Raw genomic sequence first — 12,073 nt, 5'->3', positions numbered from 1 at the left:
TTGGTTAACGTTGACAGATACACGGAAGGCCGACCATGAAGGGACACGAACACTCAATCTTCTGCAGCCGAACGGAGGCCAACCAGCTACTGCAAGTGCCCAACCGTAGTTAACTTTAACAGATACAATGAAGGCCGACCACGAAGGGACTCGAAACCTCAATCTTCTGATTCGAAGTCAGACGCCTTATCCATTAGGCCACGCGGTCCTTGTAGGAAGCTCTATTCTTTCTGTCAAAATGGTAGTGGGCTGAAATGTCCATCATGCATTATAACTCTTTTTGGTGACCAAAATCATGCTGGCTAATGTAGTGAAGAGCATATTGATGAAGACAGTTGTTTTCTAACCAAAGAGAGTTTTTCAATTTTAGAGATGCACATGGTCACATTCTAACGAGTACTCTATGGCCCGTACGGGGATCGAACCCGCGACCTTGGCGTTATTAGCACCACGCTCTGACCAGCTGAGCTAACAGGCCTGCCTTTCCAATGATTTGTTTTAACTAAAACTTTGCAAAGTGGCCTCTCATGCAGTTTGCCTTGGAAAAATAAAGTAATGATTCACAGCCATGAAAAAATTCAGTTACCTGAAATCGAGACTCCGGTGTAAAGGAAAGCCAACCAGCAAGGGCCCAACCTTGGTTAACGTTGACAGATACACGGAAGGCCGACCATGAAGGGACACGAACACTCAATCTTCTGCAGCCGAACGGAGGCCAACCAGCTACTGCAAGTGCCCAACCGTAGTTAACTTTAACAGATACAATGAAGGCCGACCACGAAGGGACTCGAACCCTCAATCTTCTGATTCGAAGTCAGACGCCTTATCCATTAGGCCACGCGGTCCTTGTAGGAAGCTCTATTCTTTCTGTCAAAATGGTAGTGGGCTGAAATGTCCATCGTGGATTATAACTCTTTTTGGTGACCAAAATCATGCTGGCTAATGTAGTGAAGAGCATATTGATGAAGACAGTTGTTTACTAACCAAAGAGAGTTTTTCAGTTTTATAGATGCACATGGTCACATTCTAATGAGTACTCTATGGCCCGTACGGGGATCGAACCCGCGACCTTGGCGTTATTAGCACCACGCTCTGACCAGCTGAGCTAACAGGCCTGCCTTTGCAATGATTTGTTTTAACTAAATGTTTACAAAGTGGCCACTCATGCAGTTTGCCTTGGAAAAATAAAGTAATGATTCACAGCCATGAAAAAAAACAGTTCCCTGAAATCGAGACTCAGGTGTAACGGAAAGCCAACCAGCAAGTGCCCAACCGTGGTTAACTTTGACAGATAAACAGAAGGCCGACCATGAAGGGACACGAACACTCAATCTTCTGCAGGGGAAAGGAACCCAACCAGCTACTGCCCAACCGTGGTTAACTTTAACAGATGCAATGAAGGCCGACCACGAAGGGACTCGAACCCTCAATCTTCTGATTCGAAGTCAGACGCCTTATCCATTAGGCCACACGGTCCTTGTAGGAAGCTCTATTCTTTCTGTCAAAATGGTAGTGGGCTGAAATGTCCATCGTGCATTATAACTTTTTTTTGTGGCCAAAATCATGCTGGCTAATGTAATGAAGAGCATATTGATGAATACAGTTGTTTACTAACCAAAGATAGTTTTTCAGTTTCATAGATGCAAAAGGTCACATTCTAATGAGTACTCTATGGCCCATACGGGGATCGAACCCACGACCTTGGCGTTATTAGCACCACGCTCTGACCAGCTGAGCTAACAGGCCTGCCTTTGCAATGATTTGTTTTAACTAAATGTTTACAAAGTGGCCTCTCATGCAGTTTGCCTTGGAAAAATAAAGTAATGATTGACAGCCATGAAAAAAATCAGTTGCCTGAAATCAAGACTCAGGTGTAACAGAAAGCCAACCAGCAAGTGCCCAACCGTGGTTAACTTTGACAGATACACGGAAGGCCGACCATGAAGGGACACGAACACTCAATCTTCTGCAGGGAAACGGAGGTCAACCAGCTGCTGCAAGTGCCCAACCGTGGTTAACTTTGACAGATACAATGAAGGCCGACCACGAAGGGACTCGAACCCTCAATCTTCTGATTCGAAGTCAGACGCCTTATCCATTAGGCCACGCGGTCCTTGTAGGAAGCTCTATTCTTTCTGTCAAAATGGTAGTGGGCTGAAATGTCCATCATGCATTATAACTCTTTTTGGTGACCAAAATCATGCTGGCTAATGTAGTGAAGAGCATATTGATGAAGACAGTTGTTTTCTAACCAAAGAGAGTTTTTCAATTTTAGAGATGCACATGGTCACATTCTAACGAGTACTCTATGGCCCGTACGGGGATCGAACCCGCGACCTTGGCGTTATTAGCACCACGCTCTGACCAGCTGAGCTAACAGGCCTGCCTTTCCAATGATTTGTTTTAACTAAAACTTTGCAAAGTGGCCCACATGCAGTTTGCCTTGGAAAAATAAAGTAATGATTCACAGCCATGAAAAAATTCAGTTACCTGAAATCGAGACTCCGGTGTAAAGGAAAGCCAACCAGCAAGGGCCCAACCTTGGTTAACGTTGACAGATACACGGAAGGCCGACCATGAAGGGACACGAACACTCAATCTTCTGCAGCCGAACGGAGGCCAACCAGCTACTGCCCAACCGTAGTTAACTTTAACAGATACAATGAAGGCCGACCACGAAGGGACTCGAACCCTCAATCTTCTGATTCGAAGTCAGACGCCTTATCCATTAGGCCACGCGGTCCTTGTAGAAAGCTCTATTCTTTCTGTCAAAATGGTAGTGGGCTGAAATGTCCATCGTGCATTATAACTTTTTTTTGTGGCCAAAATCATGCTGGCTAATGTAATGAAGAGCATATTGATGAATACAGTTGTTTACTAACCAAAGATAGTTTTTCAGTTTCATAGATGCAAATGGTCACATTCTAATGAGTACTCTATGGCCCATACGGGGATCGAACCCGCGACCTTGGCGTTATTAGCACCACGCTCTGACCAGCTGAGCTAACAGGCCTGCCTTTGCAATGATTTGTTTTAACTAAATGTTTACAAAGTGGCCACTCATGCAGTTTGCCTTGGAAAAATAAAGTAATGATTCACAGCCATGAAAAAAAACAGTTCCCTGAAATCGAGACTCAGGTGTAACGGAAAGCCAACCAGCAAGTGCCCAACCGTGGTTAACTTTGACAGATAAACAGAAGGCCGACCATGAAGGGACACGAACACTCAATCTTCTGCAGGGGAAAGGAACCCAACCAGCTACTGCCCAACCGTGGTTAACTTTAACAGATGCAATGAAGGCCGACCACGAAGGGACTCGAACCCTCAATCTTCTGATTCGAAGTCAGACGCCTTATCCATTAGGCCACGCGGTCCTTGTAGGAAGCTCTATTCTTTCTGTCAAAATGGTAGTGGGCTGAAATGTCCATCGTGCATTATAACTTTTTTTTGTGGCCAAAATCATGCTGGCTAATGTAATGAAGAGCATATTGATGAATACAGTTGTTTACTAACCAAAGATAGTTTTTCAGTTTCATAGATGCAAAAGGTCACATTCTAATGAGTACTCTATGGCCCATACGGGGATCGAACCCACGACCTTGGCGTTATTAGCACCACGCTCTGACCAGCTGAGCTAACAGGCCTGCCTTTGCAATGATTTGTTTTAACTAAATGTTTACAAAGTGGCCTCTCATGCAGTTTGCCTTGGAAAAATAAAGTAATGATTGACAGCCATGAAAAAAATCAGTTCCCTGAAATCAAGACTCAGGTGTAACAGAAAGCCAACCAGCAAGTGCCCAACCGTGGTTAACTTTGACAGATACACGGAAGGCCGACCATGAAGGGACACGAACACTCAATCTTCTGCAGGGAAACGGAGGTCAACCAGCTGCTGCAAGTGCCCAACCGTGGTTAACTTTGACAGATACAATGAAGGCCGACCACGAAGGGACTCGAACCCTCAATCTTCTGATTCGAAGTCAGACGCCTTATCCATTAGGCCACGCGGTCCTTGTAGGAAGCTCTATTCTTTCTGTCAAAATGGTAGTGGGCTGAAATGTCCATCATGCATTAAAACTCTTTTTGGTGACCAAAATCATGCTGGCTAATGTAGTGAAGAGCATATTGATGAAGACAGTTGTTTTCTAACCAAAGAGAGTTTTTCAATTTTAGAGATGCACATGGTCACATTCTAACGAGTACTCTATGGCCCGTACGGGGATCGAACCCGCGACCTTGGCGTTATTAGCACCACGCTCTGACCAGCTGAGCTAACAGGCCTGCCTTTGCAATGATTTGTTTTAACTAAATGTTTACAAAGTGGCCACTCATGCAGTTTGCCTTGGAAAAATAAAGTAATGATTCACAGCCATGAAAAAAAACAGTTCCCTGAAATCGAGACTCAGGTGTAACGGAAAGCCAACCAGCAAGTGCCCAACCGTGGTTAACTTTGACAGATAAACAGAAGGCCGACCATGAAGGGACACGAACACTCAATCTTCTGCAGGGGAAAGGAACCCAACCAGCTACTGCCCAACCGTGGTTAACTTTAACAGATGCAATGAAGGCCGACCACGAAGGGACTCGAACCCTCAATCTTCTGATTCGAAGTCAGACGCCTTATCCATTAGGCCACGCGGTCCTTGTAGGAAGCTCTATTCTTTCTGTCAAAATGGTAGTGGGCTGAAATGTCCATCGTGCATTATAACTTTTTTTTGTGGCCAAAATCATGCTGGCTAATGTAATGAAGAGCATATTGATGAATACAGTTGTTTACTAACCAAAGATAGTTTTTCAGTTTCATAGATGCAAAAGGTCACATTCTAATGAGTACTCTATGGCCCATACGGGGATCGAACCCACGACCTTGGCGTTATTAGCACCACGCTCTGACCAGCTGAGCTAACAGGCCTGCCTTTGCAATGATTTGTTTTAACTAAATGTTTACAAAGTGGCCTCTCATGCAGTTTGCCTTGGAAAAATAAAGTAATGATTGACAGCCATGAAAAAAATCAGTTCCCTGAAATCAAGACTCAGGTGTAACAGAAAGCCAACCAGCAAGTGCCCAACCGTGGTTAACTTTGACAGATACACGGAAGGCCGACCATGAAGGGACACGAACACTCAATCTTCTGCAGGGAAACGGAGGTCAACCAGCTGCTGCAAGTGCCCAACCGTGGTTAACTTTGACAGATACAATGAAGGCCGACCACGAAGGGACTCGAACCCTCAATCTTCTGATTCGAAGTCAGACGCCTTATCCATTAGGCCACGCGGTCCTTGTAGGAAGCTCTATTCTTTCTGTCAAAATGGTAGTGGGCTGAAATGTCCATCATGCATTAAAACTCTTTTTGGTGACCAAAATCATGCTGGCTAATGTAGTGAAGAGCATATTGATGAAGACAGTTGTTTTCTAACCAAAGAGAGTTTTTCAATTTTAGAGATGCACATGGTCACATTCTAACGAGTACTCTATGGCCCGTACGGGGATCGAACCCGCGACCTTGGCGTTATTAGCACCACGCTCTGACCAGCTGAGCTAACAGGCCTGCCTTTGCAATGATTTGTTTTAACTAAATGTTTACAAAGTGGCCACTCATGCAGTTTGCCTTGGAAAAATAAAGTAATGATTCACAGCCATGAAAAAAAACAGTTCCCTGAAATCGAGACTCAGGTGTAACGGAAAGCCAACCAGCAAGTGCCCAACCGTGGTTAACTTTGACAGATAAACAGAAGGCCGACCATGAAGGGACACGAACACTCAATCTTCTGCAGGGGAAAGGAACCCAACCAGCTACTGCCCAACCGTGGTTAACTTTAACAGATGCAATGAAGGCCGACCACGAAGGGACTCGAACCCTCAATCTTCTGATTCGAAGTCAGACGCCTTATCCATTAGGCCACGCGGTCCTTGTAGGAAGCTCTATTCTTTCTGTCAAAATGGTAGTGGGCTGAAATGTCCATCGTGCATTATAACTTTTTTTTGTGGCCAAAATCATGCTGGCTAATGTAATGAAGAGCATATTGATGAATACAGTTGTTTACTAACCAAAGATAGTTTTTCAGTTTCATAGATGCAAAAGGTCACATTCTAATGAGTACTCTATGGCCCATACGGGGATCGAACCCACGACCTTGGCGTTATTAGCACCACGCTCTGACCAGCTGAGCTAACAGGCCTGCCTTTGCAATGATTTGTTTTAACTAAATGTTTACAAAGTGGCCTCTCATGCAGTTTGCCTTGGAAAAATAAAGTAATGATTGACAGCCATGAAAAAAATCAGTTCCCTGAAATCAAGACTCAGGTGTAACAGAAAGCCAACCAGCAAGTGCCCAACCGTGGTTAACTTTGACAGATACACGGAAGGCCGACCATGAAGGGACACGAACACTCAATCTTCTGCAGGGAAACGGAGGTCAACCAGCTGCTGCAAGTGCCCAACCGTGGTTAACTTTGACAGATACAATGAAGGCCGACCACGAAGGGACTCGAACCCTCAATCTTCTGATTCGAAGTCAGACGCCTTATCCATTAGGCCACGCGGTCCTTGTAGGAAGCTCTATTCTTTCTGTCAAAATGGTAGTGGGCTGAAATGTCCATCATGCATTATAACTCTTTTTGGTGACCAAAATCATGCTGGCTAATGTAGTGAAGAGCATATTGATGAAGACAGTTGTTTTCTAACCAAAGAGAGTTTTTCAATTTTAGAGATGCACATGGTCACATTCTAACGAGTACTCTATGGCCCGTACGGGGATCGAACCCGCGACCTTGGCGTTATTAGCACCACGCTCTGACCAGCTGAGCTAACAGGCCTGCCTTTCCAATGATTTGTTTTAACTAAAACTTTGCAAAGTGGCCCACATGCAGTTTGCCTTGGAAAAATAAAGTAATGATTCACAGCCATGAAAAAATTCAGTTACCTGAAATCGAGACTCCGGTGTAAAGGAAAGCCAACCAGCAAGGGCCCAACCTTGGTTAACGTTGACAGATACACGGAAGGCCGACCATGAAGGGACACGAACACTCAATCTTCTGCAGCCGAACGGAGGCCAACCAGCTACTGCCCAACCGTAGTTAACTTTAACAGATACAATGAAGGCCGACCACGAAGGGACTCGAACCCTCAATCTTCTGATTCGAAGTCAGACGCCTTATCCATTAGGCCACGCGGTCCTTGTAGAAAGCTCTATTCTTTCTGTCAAAATGGTAGTGGGCTGAAATGTCCATCGTGCATTATAACTTTTTTTTGTGGCCAAAATCATGCTGGCTAATGTAATGAAGAGCATATTGATGAATACAGTTGTTTACTAACCAAAGATAGTTTTTCAGTTTCATAGATGCAAATGGTCACATTCTAATGAGTACTCTATGGCCCATACGGGGATCGAACCCGCGACCTTGGCGTTATTAGCACCACGCTCTGACCAGCTGAGCTAACAGGCCTGCCTTTGCAATGATTTGTTTTAACTAAATGTTTACAAAGTGGCCACTCATGCAGTTTGCCTTGGAAAAATAAAGTAATGATTCACAGCCATGAAAAAAAACAGTTCCCTGAAATCGAGACTCAGGTGTAACGGAAAGCCAACCAGCAAGTGCCCAACCGTGGTTAACTTTGACAGATAAACAGAAGGCCGACCATGAAGGGACACGAACACTCAATCTTCTGCAGGGGAAAGGAACCCAACCAGCTACTGCCCAACCGTGGTTAACTTTAACAGATGCAATGAAGGCCGACCACGAAGGGACTCGAACCCTCAATCTTCTGATTCGAAGTCAGACGCCTTATCCATTAGGCCACGCGGTCCTTGTAGGAAGCTCTATTCTTTCTGTCAAAATGGTAGTGGGCTGAAATGTCCATCGTGCATTATAACTTTTTTTTGTGGCCAAAATCATGCTGGCTAATGTAATGAAGAGCATATTGATGAATACAGTTGTTTACTAACCAAAGATAGTTTTTCAGTTTCATAGATGCAAAAGGTCACATTCTAATGAGTACTCTATGGCCCATACGGGGATCGAACCCACGACCTTGGCGTTATTAGCACCACGCTCTGACCAGCTGAGCTAACAGGCCTGCCTTTGCAATGATTTGTTTTAACTAAATGTTTACAAAGTGGCCTCTCATGCAGTTTGCCTTGGAAAAATAAAGTAATGATTGACAGCCATGAAAAAAATCAGTTCCCTGAAATCAAGACTCAGGTGTAACAGAAAGCCAACCAGCAAGTGCCCAACCGTGGTTAACTTTGACAGATACACGGAAGGCCGACCATGAAGGGACACGAACACTCAATCTTCTGCAGGGAAACGGAGGTCAACCAGCTGCTGCAAGTGCCCAACCGTGGTTAACTTTGACAGATACAATGAAGGCCGACCACGAAGGGACTCAAACCCTCAATCTTCTGATTCGAAGTCAGACGCCTTATCCATTAGGCCACGCGGTCCTTGTAGGAAGCTCTATTCTTTCTGTCAAAATGGTAGTGGGCTGAAATGTCCATCATGCATTATAACTCTTTTTGGTGACCAAAATCATGCTGGCTAATGTAGTGAAGAGCATATTGATGAAGACAGTTGTTTTCTAACCAAAGAGAGTTTTTCAATTTTAGAGATGCACATGGTCACATTCTAACGAGTACTCTATGGCCCGTACGGGGATCGAACCCGCGACCTTGGCGTTATTAGCACCACGCTCTGACCAGCTGAGCTAACAGGCCTGCCTTTCCAATGATTTGTTTTAACTAAAACTTTGCAAAGTGGCCCACATGCAGTTTGCCTTGGAAAAATAAAGTAATGATTCACAGCCATGAAAAAATTCAGTTACCTGAAATCGAGACTCCGGTGTAAAGGAAAGCCAACCAGCAAGGGCCCAACCTTGGTTAACGTTGACAGATACACGGAAGGCCGACCATGAAGGGACACGAACACTCAATCTTCTGCAGCCGAACGGAGGCCAACCAGCTACTGCCCAACCGTAGTTAACTTTAACAGATACAATGAAGGCCGACCACGAAGGGACTCGAACCCTCAATCTTCTGATTCGAAGTCAGACGCCTTATCCATTAGGCCACGCGGTCCTTGTAGAAAGCTCTATTCTTTCTGTCAAAATGGTAGTGGGCTGAAATGTCCATCGTGCATTATAACTTTTTTTTGTGGCCAAAATCATGCTGGCTAATGTAATGAAGAGCATATTGATGAATACAGTTGTTTACTAACCAAAGATAGTTTTTCAGTTTCATAGATGCAAATGGTCACATTCTAATGAGTACTCTATGGCCCATACGGGGATCGAACCCGCGACCTTGGCGTTATTAGCACCACGCTCTGACCAGCTGAGCTAACAGGCCTGCCTTTGCAATGATTTGTTTTAACTAAATGTTTACAAAGTGGCCTCTCATGCAGTTTGCCTTGGAAAAATAAAGTAATGATTGACAGCCATGAAAAAATTCAGTTACCTGAAATCAAGACTGCGGTGTAAAGGATAGCCAACCAGCAAGGGCCCAACCTTGGTTAACGTTGACAGATACACGGAAGGCCGACCATGAAGGGACACGAACACTCAATCTTCTGCAGCCGAACGGAGGCCAACCAGCTACTGCAAGTGCCCAACCGTAGTTAACTTTAACAGATACAATGAAGGCCGACCACGAAGGGACTCGAACCCTCAATCTTCTGATTCGAAGTCAGACGCCTTATCTATTAGGCCACGCGGTCCTTGTAGGAAGCTCTATTCTTTCTGTCAAAATGGTAGTGGGCTGAAATGTCCATCGTGCATTATAACTTTTTTTTGTGGCCAAAATCATGCTGGCTAATGTAATGAAGAGCATATTATTGATGAAGACAGTTGTTTACTAACCAAAGATAGTTTTTCAATTTTAGAGATGCACATGGTCACATTCTAACGAGTACTCTATGGCCCGTACGGGGATCGAACCCGCGACCTTGGCGTTATTAGCACCACGCTCTGACCAGCTGAGCTAACAGGCCTGCCTTTCCAATGATTTGTTTTAACTAAAACTTTGCAAAGTGGCCCACATGCAGTTTGCCTTGGAAAAATAAAGTAATGATTCACAGCCATGAAAAAATTCAGTTACCTGAAATCGAGACTCCGGTGTAAAGGAAAGCCAACCAGCAAGGGCCCAACCTTGGTTAACGTTGACAGATACATGGAAGGCCGACCATGAAGGGACACGAACACTCAATCTTCTGCAGCCGAACGGAGGCCAACCAGCTACTGCAAGTGCCCAACCGTAGTTAACTTTAACAGATACAATAAAGGCCGACCACGAAGGGACTCGAACCCTCAATCTTCTGATTCGAAGTCAGACGCCTTATCCATTAGGCCACGCGGTCCTTGTAGGAAGCTCTATTCTTTCTGTCAAAATGGTAGTGGGCTGAAATGTCCATCGTGCATTATAACTCTTTTTGGTGACCAAAATCATGCTGGCTAATGTAGTGAAGAGCATATTGATGAAGACAGTTGTTTACTAACCAAAGAGAGTTTTTCAGTTTTATAGATGCACATGGTCACATTCTAATGAGTACTCTATGGCCCGTACGGGGATCGAACCCACGACCTTGGCGTTATTAGCACCACGCTCTGACCAGCTGAGCTAACAGGCCTGGCTTTGCAATGATTTGTTTTAACTAAATGTTTACAAAGTGGCCTCTCATGCAGTTTGCCTTTGAAAAATAAAGTAATGATTCACAGCCATGAAAAAAATCAGTTCCCTGAAATCGAGACTCAGGTGTAACGGGAAGCCAACCAGCAAGTGCCCAACCGTGGTTAACTTTGACAGAAACACGGAAGGCCGACCATGAAGGGACACGAACACTCAATCTTCTGCAGGGGAACGGAGGCCAACCAGCTATTGCAAGTGCCCAACCGTGGTTAACTTTGACAGATACAATGAAGGCCGACCACGAAGGGACTCGAACCCTCAATCTTCTGATTCGAAGTCAGACGCCTTATCCATTAGGCCACGCGGTCCTTGTATGCCGGCTACAGACCTAAAGGCACAAAAACGAGTGCGTGTCGCGTGGGGGAGGCGGGGGGCAGGCACAGCGCAATGCATTCCGGATGGGAGTCGAGTGGTTTGAAGTCGAGTGCGAGTCGTGTGGTGTTGTGTGGTTGCGTCCAACTTGCTCACGACTCGCACTAGACTTCAAACCACTCGACTTCCATCCGCAATGCATTGTGCTGTCTCTGCCCCCCGCCTCCCCCACACAACTCTCACTCAACTTGTGCGTTCCAGTCTGAGTGCAGCGGTAGGAAGCTCTATTCTTTCTGTCAAAATGGTAGTGGGCTGAAATGTCCATCGTGCATTATAACTCTTTTTGGTGACCAAAATCATGCTGGCTAATGTAGTGAAGAGCATATTGATGAAGACAGTTGTTTTCTAACCAAAGAGAGTTTTTCAATTTTAGAGATGCACAAGGTCACATTCTAACGAGTACTCTATGGCCCGTACGGGGATCGACCCTGCGACCTTGGCGTTATTAGCACCACGCTCTGACCAGCTGAGCTAACAGGCCTGCCTTTCCAATGATTTGTTTTAACTAAAACTTTTCAAAGTGGCCCACATGCAGTTTGCCTTGGAAAAATAAAGTAATGATTCACAGCCATGAAAAAATTCAGTTACCTGAAATCGAGACTCCGGTGTAAAGTAAAGCCAACCAGCAAGGGCCCAACCTTGGTTAACGTTGACAGATACACGGAAGGCCGACCATGAAGGGACACGAACACTCAATCTTCTGCAGCCGAAAGGAGGCCAACCAGCTACTGCAAGTGCCCAACCGTAGTTAACTTTAACAGATACAATGAAGGCCGACCACGAAGGGACTCGAACCCTCAATCTTCTGATTCGAAGTCAGACGCCTTATCCATTAGGCCACGCAGTCCTTGTAGGAAGCTCTATTCTTTCTGTCAAAATGGTAGTGGGCTGAAATGTCCATCGTGCATTATAACTTTTTTTTGTGGCCAAAATCATGCTGGCTAATGTAGTGAAGAGCATATTATTGATGAAGACAGTTGTTTACTAACCAAAGATAGTTATTCAGTTTCATAGATGCACA

The sequence above is a fragment of the Nannobrachium achirus genome (genome assembly GCF_963921795.1).
Source record: "Nannobrachium achirus genome assembly, chromosome: 3".
Taxonomy (NCBI): domain Eukaryota; kingdom Metazoa; phylum Chordata; class Actinopteri; order Myctophiformes; family Myctophidae; genus Nannobrachium; species Nannobrachium achirus.
The sequence above is the reverse complement of the archived record's forward strand: the minus strand, read 5'-3'. Positions refer to the sequence as shown.